We start from the raw sequence: 18314 nt of genomic DNA on the forward strand, positions 1-18314 counted from the left end.
AACCTGGTGAAACTTTATTAATGTGTACAAACAATAGTCAACATTTGCTTTATAAGGTTAAAGAAAACAATATATCTTCACAGTTTTTACAAGGTCAAACATCATATATCTAGAGAGGAAAACTTGTAGCTATTGCTTGCAAATGTAATCACTTCTATAGAAAAACTACACATTAACATTAACTTAGATAAGGCCTATTTCAAAATTATTCTCAATCACTAGAAGTAGTAGGGGCTTAGTATAGTAATAAAGACAATTGAATTTTCAAACTGTATATCTGAATTGCTAAAAGTGTTTTGCCTTCACCCTTAAGAAGTGTTGTGTAAAGTTTCTAACAGCAGATACAAATTTCACTTTCAAGTTGGTTCATTCAACACATACCAAGGATGTGCCACTCCCAGCACCTAAAACAGGTACAGGAAAAATATTACAAATTTCTACAAGACTTAACAACCTTACCATTCAATTGAAAATCAAATAAGAACCATAGAAGAACTACTTTATGTTGTTCATTTTATCTTTTTTCTCTGTCTAAATAAAAAATACACTCACGTAAGCAAACAAAGAAATCTCCATGTTTCTGGCTTAATACAGTGTATTGCCCCACATGGGAAGTATCATTCAACAGTAACTTTCCCAAATATTTATGCATATATTCTGTCTTTCTGCATGAAAATCATATGTCAAACAATCAGACCACAAAAAGGTGACTAAACAAAAGATCTACTTGTCTCTTAAGTAAATGATGACTTGGACCAGCCTAGCACTTAATGTTACATGATAAGGACAAGCAAATATGTGGTTTAGCAAGAATTTGAAAAGCAAGAGAAAAGGAAACAATAAAAGCCTGTATGAGCTAGCAGGCTTAAAGACAGTACAGTAAAATCCACATTTCTATTCTAGGAAAAATGAGAACAAATATTTTTCATAATCAAAAAGCTAAAAATATCCTTAAATAAGTAACAGGTGCTCACCTTCCTAGATCCAGAAAACACAGCATCATTTCCTCTATTCTCATGCAGCTCCTAGGATCTCAGCTTAGTCTTGGAGATGAGACACTCCCCAAATCTCCACCAGGAGCCCTCAGGAAATCTGCACAAGTTGGGGCTGGCTGGTGAGCAGACCAATGGCGAGCAGCAGCCAGATGAAAAATGTTAAACTCAACAAAACAAAGAATGAGCACAAGGGCAAAAATAGCGATGATGCAGAAGGATGGAAATAGTGATGCTGCAGGTAATTTGACTGATAAAAATTGACCAAAGCAAAGTAGCCAGTCCAAGAGTAAGTTGGAGTAAAGGATAACATAAGTCAAGATGATTACTCCCTGTCATTACATTGCTAAATTCCCACCATCCACCTCGCTGACCAAGATAAAATCAGACAGACTTTGTGAGAAGTTAGAGAAGCATATTCACACTATCTAGGATTCTTTAAAACAATCTGATTCTCCTTTATTCCTTGAAGTCTGGCAAGGATAGCATCATTTGAACAGAAGAAGCCATGAAAAAGATTCAAAATGCAGGCTTAATTTTGTTTTCTGGTGGTAGGAATTGATCCTAGGGCATTTTCACTGAGCTAAATAGCCAGCCCTCTTTTATTCTATTTTTTAATTTTGAGACAGAGTCTCACTAATTGCCCAAAGTGGTCTTAAACTTGCCACCCTCCTGCCTGAAACTTCCACAGTTCTGGGATTAGAAGGATGTGCCATCATGCCTGGCTATTCTGACTTAATTTTTAACTAACATACTACCAAAAATCATATGCATGGGATACATTCAATACAGATAAGCAAAAATGGAATATTACAAACATCAAAACCCACCTGGGAGGAGGGGGATGAGTAAAATAATTGAAATACAATTAAACTGTATAATAAACCCTATGGTTAAATCATGTAGATCTATTTTATGCATAATCCATATATTATTATATTCCATAACTATGATTTATGCACCCAGTACAGTAAACATCATTTAAATTATTCCAACTTTGCAATCTGAAAAATAGTAGGGAGAAAATATATTTGAGGTAAAAATTACTAAATACAATAATACAAAGATATAGGAAAATGACAAGTTTTAGAAATACATGAGTACTTAACAAAATTGAAGTTATGGAAAAATACTGATTACCATGGAGTCATGGTTTTCACAAAATTTTCATTTAAAACAAGATTTTTTTCTTTCTGTAAACCCAGAATGATTCATTTTTAAAATTTTCTTTTCAAAAGCTTTGTTTCCATTTTTCCTTCTTTTCCTTTTTTTTATTCCTTAAGTTTATTGGTACATTGTAGGTATACAATATGATGGTATCCATCACTGGGAATCTGTACCTTTACATGATATATCTTTTTTTTTCCCTTAAATTCCTTAATTGATACATTTTAGGTATACAATACGTTTACATTTTTCATTGGGTGCTTGTACCTGTGCATGATATATCTTGGTTCTTCTTTTTCTCCCCATTCCCCTGTCCTCCCTTCAACTCCTCCACTCTCCATATTTAAAAAAACTTTGTTTCAGTATTTTCCTTTTCTCACATTTATTCCTTTCCCTTCATTCCTTTCCCCAACCCCTCCCACTTCCCCTTCTCCTTTGGACCTTTTCTTCCAATTTCACATTATACCTTATTTACACTTTCAGTTTCTCATACCAGAGAAACTATTTGGTATTTACACATGTGTGTCCTATTTATTTCACTTAAGAGTATGGCCTCAATGTGCATCTGTTTATCTATAAATGTCTCTAGTTTCTCATTCCTTATGGCTGAATAGTACTCCATTTCATTGAGAAAAAAAACCCCACATCTTCTTTATCCAGTCTTCAGTTGGTGGGCAATTGGGCTGTTCAAGATTTAGCTATTATAAACTGTGCTGCTATAAACATGGGTGCACATATATCACTGTGGTATGATTCTTTTAATTCTTCTGGGAAAATACCAGGCAGGGGAATAGCTGGGTCAAATGGGACCTCTAATCCTAGGTTTTTGAGGTATCTCTATACTGATTTCTACAGTGGTTGCACCAGTCTACACTCCCAGCAACAGTGGAGGAGAAGGGTTCCTTTATCCTCACAACTATTCTAGCATTTGTTATTGTTTGATTTCAAGATATCAGCCATTCTTTCTGAAGTGAGGTAGAATCTCAGTGTTGTTTTCATTTGCATCTCTTGAATGACCAGTGATGTTGAACATTTTTTCATATGTGTATTTGCTGTTTTTACTTCTTTGTTTGAGAAGTGTCTGTTCATATCAGATGCCCATTTTTGGATTTGGGAGGTCTGATTCTTTTTTTAAGTTCTTTATATATTCTAGATAGTAGACCTTTGTCTGAGGAACAGCTGGTAAATTTTTTTCCCACACTGTAGGTTGTCTCCTCACTTTGTAGGTAGTTTCTCTTGCTGTGCAAAAGCTTTAATAAGATGAGATCCAGTTGTTGATTCTTTGTGCTAGTTCACATGTGACTGAGGTTTTGTTCATAAAATCTTTTCCTATACCAACGTCTTCAAGAGTTCTACCTAACCTCTGTTCCAGCTGGTTTACTGTTTCTGTTTTAACATTTAGATCTTTGATATGTTTCAATTTTGGTTTAATGCATGGTGAGAGATATAGGTTGAAACCCAATTTTTCCAGCACCATTTATTAAAGAGGCTATCTTTCCTCCAGTGAGGGTGTTTGGCTCCTTTATTGAAGATGAGATGGGTGAGTGTGTCTGGAGTTGTATCGGCATCTTCTAATCTGTTCCACCGGTCCTCAGGTCTGTTTCTTTGCCAGTACCATGCTGTTTTTATCACAGTAGCTTTGTAGTATAGTATCAAGTTGGGGATTGTGATGCCCTCTACCTTGTCTTTGTTGCCTAAAATTGCTTTTGTTATTCTAGGTCTCTTCTTGTTCCAAATGAATTTTTTGAGTTTTTTCTAAAGCTCTGTGAAGTATGCTGTTGGAATTTCAATTGGGATTACATTGAATCTATATAGCAGTTTTGGAAGTATGACCATTTTCATAATATATTCACTATATTCCTACCCATGAGCAAGGGATGTCTTTCCATTTTCTGATATCCTCTTCAATCTCTTTTTTTCAGAGTGCTGTAGTTTTCAGAGTAGAGGTCTTTGTTGTTGTTGTTAGGTTGATTCCTCGGTAGTTCATCTTTTGTGGATGCTATTGTGAAAGTTGTTTCTCCAGTACCTTTCTCAGTGAGTCAGTTATTTGTGTAAGTAAAGCTATTGATTTTTGTATGTTGACCATGCATCAGTTACTCTACTGAATTTGGTTGTTAAGTCTAGAAAACTTTTTGGTGGAGTTCTTGGGGTCTTCTATATAGAGCATCATGTCATTTGCAAATAATGATAATTTAACTTCTTTGTTTCCTATCTTTATTTCTCTTATTTCTTTGTCTTGTCTAATTGCTATGGCTAATGTTTCCAGAACTATATTGAGCAGGAGTGGTGACAGTGAACATCCTTGTCTTGTTCCTGATTTTAGCATGAAGGATTTCAGTTTGGGACCATTTAGTATGATGTTGGCTGTTGGTTTTTCATAGATGGATTTTATTAGGTTTAGATAAAGACTGCCTATTCCAATTTTCTGTAGCATTTCTTTCATGAATGGATGTTGTATTTTGTCAAACGCTTTTTCTGTGTCTATTGAGATAATCATATGGTTTTTATCCTGGACTCTATTAATATAGTGTGTTATATTTATTGATGTGCATATGGTGAATCATCCTGGTATCCCTGGGATGAATCTCATTTGTTCAGGGTGTATGATCTTCTTGACGATCTTCTGGATTCTGTTTCCCCATATCTTATTGAGGATTTTTGCATCTGTGTTTACTAGGGAGATTGACCTATGGTTCTCTTTTTATGGATCTTAATCTGCTTTTGGGATCAAAGTGATGCTTGCTTCTGGGAATGAATATGCTAGTATTGCTTCCCTTTCAATTTCAATGAAGAGTTAAACAGTAGTGGCAGTAGTTCCTCTCTAAATGTCTTGTAGAATTCAGCAGTGAAGCCATCAGGACCCAGGCTTTTCTTCACTGGTAAGTTTTTAATTACATTTTTGATTTCATTGATTGATAGTGGGTTGTTCAGAATTTTTAGGTCTTCATCACTGAACTTTAGTAATTCACATGTATCCAGGAATCTGTCCATTTCTTCTGTGTTTTCCATCTTACTGGCATACAGGTTCTCAAAGTAGGTATTGATGATCCTCTGGATTTCTGCTGGATCTGTTGTAATTTCACCCTTTTCATTCCTGTTTGGATTTGGGCTTTTTCTTTCCTTTTTTTTGACAAAGTAGGGTTTTTGATAAGGGTTTGTCAATTTTGTTTATTCTTTTCAAGAACCAACTCTTTGCCTTGTTGATTTTTTGCTTCATTTTCTTAGTCTCTATTGCATTGATCTTTATAATTTCCTCCCTTGAGTGAACTTTGCCTTTTCCTGCTCTTTTTCTAGAAGCTTGAGGTTCTGCATTAGGTTGTTTATTTGCACTCACTCTGTTATCCTAATATGAGTATTCATTGCTAAGTATTTCCCTTATAATACTGTTTTCATTGTATCCCATAAATTCCAATATGTTGTACTGGAATTGTTATTTAACTCAAGAAACTGTCTGATTTCTTCTTTGATTTTCTCTGTGACCCATTGGTTGTTCAGGAGTGTGTTGCTCAATTTCCATGTATTTATGAAACTCTTGTGGTTTCTTTTGCTATTGACCTCCTAGGTTGATCATACTATGATCTGATAATATACAGGGGATGACTTCAATTCCTTTGCATTTACTTAAATATGCTGTATGAGCAAGTATGTGGTCTATTTCAGAGAACTACCCATGTGCATCTGAAAAGAATATATATTCTGATTTTGTGGGGTAGAACACTCTGTAAACATCTGTAAGTCCATTTGTTCAAGAGTTTGGTTGAGTTCTAGTATTTTATTATTCATTTTTTGTCTAGTTGATCTATTTGTGACAGTGGGGTATTGAGGTCCCCCACTATTACTGTATTAGTGCTTATTTGATTTTTCATGTCTCAATATTTGTTTTATATAGTTGGGTACACTAGTATTCAGTGCATATATATTTATGATTGTCATATCTTCCTCTTGGGTGGTTCCCTTTGCAAGGATGTAGTAGCCTTCCTGTCTCTCTTAATTAATGTTGGTTTGAAATCCATTTTATCTCCAAATAGGATAGCTACTCCTGCTTTTTTTTACGTTCCCCTCACATGGAGTATTGTTTTCCACCCTTTAACTTTCAGTGTTTGAATTTCTTTTCAAATTATGTGTGTTTCTTGTATGTAGCATATTGTTGGATCTTGCTTCTTGACCCATTCTGCCAGTCTATTATTTCTTTTGATTGGTGAATTGAGACCATTAACATTGATAGTTACAACTGATATGTATTGACTTATCTTTGCCATGACCTTTTCCTGTTGTTAGATTCTCTCCCTTTTCATTTAATTTCTTGTTGTGGATCATGAATTCATTCTTCTGGGCTTCCTGGGGTTGTGATCCTAATTGTCTTTTCCTAGGATAGTGTTTTAAACTTTTTGGAGGGCTGATTTGGTATTCATGAAGTCCCTCAGGTGTTCTTTGTCATGAAATATCTTATTTCTCCATCAATTTTGAAAGATAGTTTTGCAGGGTCCATCAGTGTGGGCCAGAGGCTGTTTTCCTTTAGGGCCTGAAATACTTCACTCCAGGCTCTTCTTGACTTGTGGGTTTGTGTTGAGAAGTGTGCTGTGATTCTGTTGGGCTTTTTAAACATATGCTTGCCTGCCTGCTTGCTTGTTCTCTTTCTTTCTTCCTTCCCTCCCTCCCTCCCTCCCTCCCTCCCTCCCTCCCTCCCTCCCTCTCTCTCTCTCTCTCTCTCTCTCTCTCTCTCTCTCTCTCTCTCTCTTTCTTTCTTTCTTTCTTTCTTTCTTTCTTTCTTTCTTTCTTTCTCTTTTTTGTACTGGGGATTGAACTCAGGACCTTGTGCTTTCAAGGCAGGTACAGTGCTACTGAGCTCAATCCCTAGCCCCAAAATATCTTTTCTCATTTTTTCCCAGTACTGGAGATCAAACTCAGGACCTTACACTTGTGAGGCAGGCACAGAACTACTGAGCTAAATATGTGGTCTCTTGTTTTTTGGGGTTTTTTTTCTCTAACTGCTTGTAGAATTTTGTTCTTCTGTTAGGTTTCTGGAATCTTGACTACTATATGCCTCAGTGTAGATTTTTTTTTTTTTCATCATGGCTAGTTGGAGTCTATATGGCTCACTTATCTGTATGCAAATTCTTTCCCCCTGCTAGGGAAGTTTTCTGCCATTACTTCTGTGAACAGTTTTTTAATGTCATTTGAACTATCTCCTGTTTCTTCATTGACTCTGATCTGTCTTATGTTATTCTTCTTTGCATCATCTCACAGCTGCTGGATTGATTTCTCATGGTCCCTTGCTATTTTTAAGAAATCTTTCTTTTCTCAGTCACTAATTGCAATCCTGTCTTCTAGTCCAATATTCTGTCCTCACATTGGCTCATTCTGTTGAGTAAACTTTCATTGGAGTTTTTAACCTCCTGGATATCTGTTTGCATCTGTTTTAAGGATTCCATTTGTTTCCTATGTTGGGATTCCATCATGTCCCTCAGGTCCTCTACTTTTTTATGTATCTGCTGTAGAGTTATTAATCATGTCTCTTACCATGGACACAATTTATGTTATCTGAAAATTTATTTCTGATTTTATTTTTTCCAGATCCTCTTTCATTGCCAGTTCAGGGAGTCCTGGTGGTTGAGTTTCAGATTGTTCCATCTCATTACCCCTTGGAGTTGCTTTTGGTCATCTGGAATTCTGGTTTTGAGACTTGTGTAGGTGTCCTCTCATTTCAACCAATGCAGTCTGCTGCACCCTTATTGAGGTGACTCTTTGCTTTCCCAGTGGGCTTCGATTCTCAACAAGCCTCAGAGAGGCCTTCTCTCTACTACTCACCACTGTGCCAATATCTGGATTCAGAATGATGGCCTTCTGGATCCCTGTGCTAGGCTGTTTTCCGGGTGGAGTTCTGACTGGTGTTTGCATGATGCACTTACTGATGGTATCTGTGCAAACCTCTGACTGGGGTCTGCGCACCTCTTCAGCTGTTTTCCAGGTGGGCCTTTTTCTGGGGCCTGCATCCCCAAGTTGCTGGTGTCTTGGTGGGGCCCTGCCTGGAGCCTATGCACCCACATTGCTATTATCTGGGCAAGACTCTGGCTGGGGCCTGTGTGCCTCTGCAGCTGTTTTCCAGGCCTTCCTCTTTTCTCATATTTTTTTTCTCTCCCTTATTTTGAGACAGGGTCTCACTATGTTACACCAGCAGGCCTCCAACTCTGAGCTCAAGCAATCCTCCTGCCTCAGCCTTCAGAATGCTGGCTTTACAAGTACATGCCTCTGCACCTAGCCCAATACACAGTGTTTTTGATAAAAATATATGCCACATCATATGTTTGCAATATATTCCAATATGTAATCATAACCATTTTTATATAGGCTTGCTACATAAAATGACTATTAAGGATTAGACTAAATGAAAAAATCATAGTTTCCAATACTGTTATAAGAGATTAGCATAAACTCAGTAGCTCAAAACAACAGAATTTATTCACTCTCACAGTTCAATAAGTCAGAAGTCTAAAGTCATTGGCATGGTTGTACACCTTCCAGAACTTCTAAGGCAGAATTCACTACTCTTTCAATTTCTGGTAGCTACCAACTTTCCTTGTGGTTACATAAGTCCAGTCTAAATGACCATTATATTATTACTTCCTCCTCTTCTGTGTGTACCATTTCCCTTTGTCTCTTTTTTATAAGGACATAGTGATATTTAGGGTCCACTGGGATAAGCCAGGATCACTTTCTCCTTATGAAGTGCTTCATTTAATCACATCTACAAAGACATGTTTATGTTTTCCAAATGGGGTAATATTTTCAAATTCTAGCAATTAGGACCTGATATCTGTGGGGGAACAATCTTCAACCAAAGATTCACATCTAAATCACATGCAATATGCATTCACCCCTTCCAACATTCTCAAAGTCTCAATTCATTCCAGTGAAGTTTAAATTCTTATGTAAATGAAGTCAGCTCTAAAGTCTCAAATCTCATTTTCTAAATCAGATAAGGATATGATCCATCCTGGGACAGAAAAATATCCCATGAATTTATAAACTAGAAATCAAGTTATCTTCTTCCAAAGTACAATGCTATGGGCTGGGGATTTAGCTCAGTGGCTCGTGCCTGCCTCACCAGTACAAGGTCCTGGGTTTGATCCCCAGTACTAGGGAAAAAAAACAAAAAACAAAAACCTATCTCAAAATACAATGCTGAGTCAGCATACGGTAAAAAATATATTAACATCCTAATCAAAAAGAAGAGAAATGGAAGGAAGAACAGAGTTCCTGGTCACTAGCAACTTAAAATCCAGCAGGGCAAATTCCATCTGGTTTCAAGGTCTAAAAATACTCCTTTTGGCTGGAAGTTCTGCCCTATGACTCCACCATTGGAATCACTATTCTCTTCTCTTAAAGGTAATACGTGTTTGCAGCTGAGTGGTTTTATCAGCCCACTTCCTGCCTGTAGAATTTGGGGTGTTCAACAATCTTCCTTCAATCTGTCCTGTCTCTGAGTTCAGACTGACAGTATTTCTGATGACATAACATTGTTAAAAACCTTGTAGTCTATCCTAGGGATTCATGAAATTAGACAAGAGGCTCTCCTGGGAATGTTTCCTAAGTAATCTCATCTTTACCTTAGGATTCTACATGATGATTGAGGGATCTCTGATGTACATTCTTACTCTATTTAGCTCTAGCAAAAGGTTTTCCAGCTGCATCCTTAGGCATTATCCACCATGCTTTTCTAACAGTGAATCTATTCGTTTTAACTTCTTTTGTAATTTGGATAAACTGAAAAATTTCCAAATCATCAAATACTAGTTCTGTTTTGCTCAACAGTCTTTTCCTCAGTTTGTTGTTTTCTCTTCGTACTTTACTGTAAACACCAAAAAATCATGCCACAACTGCAGCACTTTGCTCAGAAATCTCCTCAGCTAAATAAACAAGTACATTACCCACAAGTTCTGTTTTCTACACAAATGTAGTGCAGAATTTTGCAAAGAATTGATTTATGTATCATGGGGATTGGGTTGGGAAATATAAAATCCATACTGCAGGCCCTAAGAAGGGGCAGCTGGGAAGCCTCAGGTAGGGACTGACCATGGCAGTCTATGGAAACAATTTCTTCCTGCTCTCTGACATTTCAGTTGTGCTCTAAACTCTCAACTGACTGTATCAATCCCATCACATAATCCAGGATAATTCTACCATCACAGGACCTTTAATTTAATCATATCTACAAAATCCTTCATTGAAATATAACATTTGAAGGTTTAAAGAGTTAAGGAAATTTTCAACTTCCTACCATTATTATTCCTAGAAACTTATCTAAAATATCTTTGAGTCTGATGCACTATTTATTATTAAAGTTTTATTAGTCCTCACTTTAAAAAATCTTTGCCGATTATTCAAAGATAGATTACCTACTTAAATGACTTTGCTATTATCTAGACCTGCTCTATTTGAAAACATCTTGTGAGCTTCAGGTAAGAATGAGTCTTCTTGCTTTTTAGTTTGATTCTTTTTTGTTTGTTTGTTTGTTTGTTTTTTTGGTACCGGGGATTGAACTCGGGTCCTTCGCTTGCGCATTTTGATACTATTTTTAATGTATATCTAAAAGACAGACTATAATCCTCAACACAGTGATTCATTTAGTGAAATGTTCATTTAGTGAAGTGTTAAAACTAAGTTTACAGGTAACTGGATTAAAGTTAAGTGGTTGTAATTTGCCACTTAGAAAGTAAATTACTTGTAGCACTCAATTAATCTTAGGATTGATCAGCTAGCCTTTAAAATTCAAGATACTGGCATGTCAGCATACTTATACTTTAAAGTGATATAATCATTCCCAGTGCAAGAATCTTTGCCCTCAATTTTAATTCCAGGAGATATCAATCTATTAGCAGGGATGAATCACCAGCAGGCTGCAAAAGGCTGTGTTTAATTAGTTTAAAAGTATTTTTCTAAGAGTTCTGTTCTTTCAACTTGAAGTCTATTAATTTTCTTGGCTACCACATGGTAGATCAAATACACTAAAAATGTTTGTTTTAGTTGGGCCAAATCATTCACTACAAATACTTAAAAAACCAGTATTCACATGGAATGGAACAACCTTCATTTCTCTCTACCACAAAACATAAATGTTAGGGATTTTTTTTTCTGTTTTCAAAGATTTTCCACAAGTAGCAAAGATTGATCTTCACAGTCTAATATTCCTAACAACCAAGTTTTCATTTATTGTTAAAATAACAGAATAATTTGAATGTTACATGATTTTATTTAGAAGAGAATACAGATCAGAAGGATTACATGCAGATATTGACAAGTTTTAGATGCATAATATATTCATTGCTTTCTCAACAGAGATGATTCCTGGTTAAGAAGACCTGACTATCTCTTTGTCATTCATCAAGAAAGAAGAGAGTGGAAGAAAAGGTATAAGGCAGTGGTCCTCAACCATTTTGGTAATGGGGTCTGGTTTTGTGGAAGACAACTTTTCCATGGATGGGGAAGGGGGACTAGATTCTTTTTTCATTTTATTAGTATATGTTTGCAATAAATATCAATTATACTTAGCCTCAGCACCACCTCAGAACATCAGACATTAGATTCTCATAGGGACCACATAACCTACAATCCTCAAATGCTTCATAGTACAATTCTTGCTCCTGTGAGAATCCAATGCCATATTGATCTGACAGGAGGTAGCATCAACTGAGGGGGAGTGCCTGTAAATAGGGATGAAGCTTCTCTAACTTGCCCACTGCTCATCTCCTGCTGTGTGGCCTAGTTCCTAACAAGCTAGAAACCTATACTAGTCCATGGCCCAGAGAGTGGGGATCCTTGGGATAAGGGGTCTCCTCCTGCTTTTCTAGATGGATTTGTTGGGCAGGTATGGATGGAAGAATTGTCAAAGGTCTCAATCAATGACTCCCAATTTTATATCTACTGTATTTAGATTGCATCTAAATAACCTCTACTACCTGATTCCTGCCATTTCCCGCCTAAGCTCCTCATTTACCTATCTCTTAGATCTTTGTAATTGGGTTTCTATTTTGTTTATGCCTTTACCATCTATCACCCCCACCAAACTCCAACCCTTCATGAGCCAATCCCTGTATTTCTCTTAGTACTAAACCAAATATGACACAAATGCAATAAATGCTGGAAGGAAGGAAGAAAAGAAGGTAAAGACTAAAGTCTGAAGAGCCATGCTGTTTTCCATGGAAATTTATTCTAGCACAGAAGCTTTAGACAAGGATAAGTCTTGAGAAAAGAGCAAGACTGAGCAATGCAGGGCAAGAGCAAAGCCAAATGAATGGTGGCTTCTGCCTGGAAGTGAGGCCACCAGCCCCAGAAAGAAAATACCTCTGGAATGCCTTATTTCCTATTTAACATTCTTGATATTTTTAATAACAGGATACAAAATATTATTTTCAAAGTAAACACATTTTCCTCATATCAGCATATTACAGTTTACATAGATGTATTAATCGGTCTTCCCTTTGCGGCATTATTTCTATGGGAAAATGAGTTTCACATTCTAAATAACTCATAAACATTTAGAACATAGTGATCTCATAATAAGAACCCAGTTCTTTTCTTTTTTTTCTTTTGGACTGGGCATTGAACTCAAGCCCATGCTTGCCAGGCAGGTGCCACACCACTGAGCTACATTCCTAGCTAAGAACCGAGTTCTAATCTCTGTTACCAATTCTGGCAAGATGGTAGAGTGGTAAGCAACAGAGAGAAAGCCTCTCTGAGGTTTTGTGTCTGTGCATTTGAATAAAGCAACCTGAGGAAGAGAAGAAGGAAGAAAGTGGGTCCCTGGACCCAGGAAGGATCTGAACTTAGAATTGAAGCTCATGGGGAGAGCAAAGAGAGAGTCTCCAACAAAGAAGGATTATGGTAACAGGCAGCACCTCCTACCTGAGCCCAGACTCACTTTGTGGGAAGGGGGGCTCAAACATGCAGATGAACACTATTCACAACTCCAGAGACCTCCAGGAAGTAATGCACCAGTACAGAAGAACAGTGGATGCATCAGACTGCATTGGTGTGTGAATTGTTGGGGGTTGGACATCCCCCAGAAGACAATGATTGGCCAATAGCCAACTTGGAGAGAGGCCAACTGAGAACAGCTGTGGGCTGTCTCTACCTAGTGGGAGCCCTGTTTGAGCCAGTGGGGGGGGGCATGCAGACTGTTGCAAGCTCCACAGGTTCAGTTCTATCTTCAAAGCTGGAAACCAGCCTGAACTTCAATGGAACTAAAGGTACAAACTCTCTGGGATTATCCACTACCTGCCATAAAGCTATGGCTGCCTTCCTGGGATTTATCTGCTCTGATATGTACACTGCTCAGGTTGTCTATCAGTGACAGCCCAGACTCGCTTTGAAGGAGACATTTTTTTTCTTTTCTTTTGTTGTTTTGTTTTTTGCTTGATTTTTCCTATTTTTATATGAGTATGAACATGGTTTCTAGTTTTGTTGTTTTGCTCTGTTCTTGTTTATATTTCTTTCTGCTCTCTTACCCTCCAGTCTTCTTCACCAGTTTTCCAGTTTACTTGACCTTCCTTTGTCCTCTAGCCTTGCTTCTAATCTCTTCCTCTTCTTCTATTTGTTTATTTCCCTCCCTAACTCCTTTTAAATTTTCTCATCTGAGGATAAATTCACTATACTAAAAGCTTATTTACTGCAAACATTTTTCTGGTTTGTTTTAGATTTTGTTATATAACCACAAATCTAGTTCATACAGTTAAAAGTGGTAAATTAACAGTTACCACAGTTTGTCATTTTCTAGGATATGTTTGATGCTATTGTTATTGCTGACTGTACTACTTTAGCCAATGTGATATTATTGTGCTAATCAGTTAATCTTTCTGCTATAGGAAGACAGAGATTGCTTAAGGGTCATAAAAAATACTATATGAAAGTGCCAAAGAACCAGGGGGTGGGTCAAGTAGGCAACAACTTCTCATCCCCCAAAATTGTAAAGGTAGGGTCTTGCAACAGACTCAAAACCCAAAATCCAGCTACACCTTGAAGACACCTTTAAGAAATAGTCATTTCCTAAGCGTTCTAAATACTAGCAATAAAGCTAATCACCATAAGCAATTTACAAGCATCAACCCAGAAGTTAAACTTCTAAAAAACAGAAAATAAGAAAACATTTACACAAGATGCAAACCCAGACTTCCAGCTCACCAAAGGTAAATTCAGAGGGATGTGGGGTGGAACAATCCAAAAGTCACCTATCTGGACTCTCTGAAGTGGTAACAGTGGAAGTAACAAAGCACATGAAAGAGGCTCTAGAAAAAAAGCAAATCAGAAATAATTTCTCAGAAAACTACAGAGATGGTCTCCATAATGAAGGACATGATTGGTTACTGTAGAGCAGATACAGATAAAACAACAAAAAAAGAGCAGCTTAAGAAAATGATGGAAACCATAAATACCCAGCATAGGAAAGAAATGGAATTCATGAAACACATTTCATTCAAGCAGATTACCTAGGAGATTAAAAATTCCACTGAAAGTATACATGGTAGAATGATCCAATGTGAGGACAGAATATCAGACATAGAAGACAGAATTGCAGATAGTGATCATGTAAAAGAAAGATTTCTTAAAAATAGCACAGGACAATGATAAATCAACCCAAAAGCTGCTAGATGATGAAAAGAAGAATACATAAGGTTGATCAGGTTCAATGAAAAAGCAGGAGATAGCACAAATGGCACAAAAAATCTGTTCACAGAAGCAATGCTGGAAAATTACCCAAACAGGGAAAAAGAATTAAACATATAGATAAGTGAGACATGCAGAACTCCAATTACCATGATCAAAAAAATCTACATCTAGGCATATAATAGTCAAAACTCCAAAAATCTAACACAAGAACAGAATATTAAAAGACATGATTAAGTAAATGCAAAGGAACTGAAATTATCCCAAGCATATTATCAGACTATACTGCAATAAAGTTGGAAATCAATAGCAAAAGGAACCACAAGAACTTCATAAACATGTGGAAATTAAATAACACCCTCCTGAATAACCAATGGGTTACAGATGAAATTAAAGAAGAAACTAGACAGTTTCTACAATTACATGATAATGCCCATACAACATACCAGAATTTATGGAACATAATGAAAGCAATCCTACAAGGTAAATTTATACCAGTGAATATATATTAGAAAAACAAAGCAAGCTCAAATAAACAACCTAATGTTGAAACTAAGCTTCCACATAAAGAAGAGAAAGTCAAACCAAAGGCATGTACAAGGAAAGAAATTATAAAGATCAGAACAGAAATTAATGCAATGGAGATTAAGAAAACAATACAAAGAATCAATGAATTGAGTTAGTTCTTTGAGGAATTAAATAAAATTGACAAACCATTGGCCAACCTTATCAAAAAAGGACAAGAGAGAGTCAAATTCATGCAATTAGGAATGAAAAGAGTAAAATCACAATAGAAGGATTTCTGCAGAAATCCAGATCATCAATACCTACTTTGATTCTACTGTATTCTAATAAGATGGAAAACACATAAGAAATGAACAGATTCCTAGATACATATAAATTAGAAAAGCTGAATCAAGAAGATATAAAAATTCTAAATAACCCAATATCATTCAATGAAATTGAAGATATAATTAAAAACCTACCAACAAAGAAAAGCCTAGGCCCCTGATTTATTCACTGCTAAATTCTACAAGAAATTTCGAGAAGACCTAATGCCAGTACTTCTCAAACTCTTTAATGAACTCGAAAGGGAATCAATACTCTGATATTCATTTCTGGAAGCAAGCATTACCTTGATTCCAAAACCAGAGAAGGAGCCAACCAAAAAAGAGAACTACAGGCCTATTTACTAATGAACATAGGTACAAAATTCCTCAATAAGATACCAGCAAACAGCACATCATCAAAAAGATTATACACTGTGACCAAGTAGGATTCATCCCATGGATGCAGGGATGGTTCAACATATGCAAATCAATAAATGTAATACACCATACCAGAGCCAAAGATAACAAATCACATGATCATCTCAATAGATGCAGAAAAAGCATTTGACAAAGTTCAACACCCATTCATGATTACAAAAAAAAAACCCTACAGAAAATTGGAATGGATGGTCATTAGCTCAACCTTATAAAACTCATCTATAGCAAACCAACAGCCAACATCATACTAAATGGACAAAAACTGAAAGTTTTCACTCTAAAATCTTGAACAAGACAAAGATGACCATTATCATCACTCCTGTTCAATTACCATGGAAACATTAGCCAGAGCAATTAGACAAGAGAAAGAATACAAAGAATATAGATAGGAAAGGAAGAAGTTAAATTATTATTTGCAGATGACATAATACTCTACATAGAGAACCCCAAAAACTCCATCAAAAGACTTCTAGACTTAATAACCAAAGTCAGTAGCATAGCTGGATACAAAATCAACACTCAAAATTCAATAGCCTTCCTGTACGTGAGTGACAAACTCACTGAGAAAGAAAGTAGGGAAACAGCACCTTTCACAATAGCATCCAAAAAAACTGAAATACTTAGGAATCTAATGAAGGAAGTAAAAGACCTGTAAATTAAAACTACACTACTCTGAAAAAAAGAGATCAAAGACGATATCAGAAAATAGAAAGATGTCCTTTGTTCTTGGGTAGGAAGAACCAATATAGTGAAAATGATCACACATCTAAAACTGTTATACAGATTTAAAGCAATCCTAATCAAAATTTCAACAACATATCTCACAAAATTAAAGAAAACAATCCTAAAGTTCATTTGGAACCAGAGGAGAACTAAGCCATTCTAGGCAACAAAAGCAAGGGAGGGGGCATCACAATCCCTGAGCTGAAATTATACTACAAAGCTACTGTGACAAAAAAATACTGGCAAAATAAAAAGCCAGACCTGAGGATCAATGAAACAGATTAGAAGATTCAGAAACAACTCCAGAAATACTCAGCTACCTTATCTTTGACAAAGGAGCCAAACACCTTCAGTGGAAGAAAGATAACTTCTTTAATATATGGTGCTGGAAAAACTGGATTTCAGCTTTACAAATATTAAAATTGACCCTTACCTTTCACCATGCAGTATTTGCATGGATCAAAGACCTAAATATTAAAACAAACACTAAATCGGCTGAAAGATAGATTAGGTAGAATTCTTGAAAACATTGGCGTAGGCAAAGACTTTATGAACTAATCTCTGATGTCTCTTAGCTCCCTCTTGATTTTTCTTCCCTTTCATCTCTCCTTCTCTCTGTCTCCCTCCCTTTTTCTCTCCCTTCCCACCACTACCACTTGTATGCATTTATTTCTCTCTGTCTTTCTCTTTATATTCTTGCCGAAACTAATACATAAATGAATAATCACACCCAGTCTCATACCCTGAACCCAGACCCTAAAGTTATTCCATCATAGTAACAATCATAGCTCAAATACATTGAGCCCACATTTTCCCTAATGAACTTTCGCCATTCCTATTAAGACTATACTTGAGGTCTTATACCCCATGCCTTGTCTGTCAAAATGGCTCAGGAATTATTTCAATGTCTTTTCCTTTCCATCCACTTTACATATACCAGTAGCTCATAACCTGCCTCTTTTTATTATACCATTCTTTTTATCCTCACAAAAATTTCAATGGCAAGTGAATTAATGTTTACCTTCCTAATTCACAGTTCAGGATCTCTATATTACAGTCCTCATTGCCTTCCTAACTACTTCTTATCATCCAACAGGGGCCTTTCACTACCTCTTCAGGACTACATTTATATTATTTCCTTGTTTCTTGGGTACATCTTTAACCATCTCACCTATGTGCTTTCAAACATTCTCCCCCCCCCCCCCGTTACCAAATCTAGCCTCAAATGCTTGGTAAAAATTTCTCAACCACCCAAGATGAAGGATTGCCTTCCTACACTCCTTTAGCACTTAGAATAATCCCATACATTTGTGTGATGTTTTTATAATTTTTAGATGAAGAGAAAGGCAGAGACATGAAGTGACCTATCCCACCCAACCAGGCAGCACATAGCAGAGACTGCCTTTAACCCTGGCCTTCTGAGTCCAGGTCTAGTTAGTACTTGGGATTTACTATAAACACCCTTATGTTGGGAGTCATTTGCATTCTTTTACTTCAGTCTCCC

The 18314-nt window shown here is 36.5% G+C and overlaps 1 protein-coding gene across 2 annotated transcripts in view; it reads right to left on the reverse strand.

The window, feature by feature from the left end:
• Positions 1-18314, reverse strand: part of Col21a1 (collagen type XXI alpha 1 chain) — a 246373-nt gene that overhangs the window by 39175 nt on the left and 188884 nt on the right. The window lies entirely within an intron of this gene.

Source organism: Heterocephalus glaber, unplaced genomic scaffold (genome assembly GCF_053883595.1).
Source record: "Heterocephalus glaber isolate CG9 unplaced genomic scaffold, H.glaber_assembly_v1.0 deba00001610, whole genome shotgun sequence".
Taxonomy (NCBI): domain Eukaryota; kingdom Metazoa; phylum Chordata; class Mammalia; order Rodentia; family Bathyergidae; genus Heterocephalus; species Heterocephalus glaber.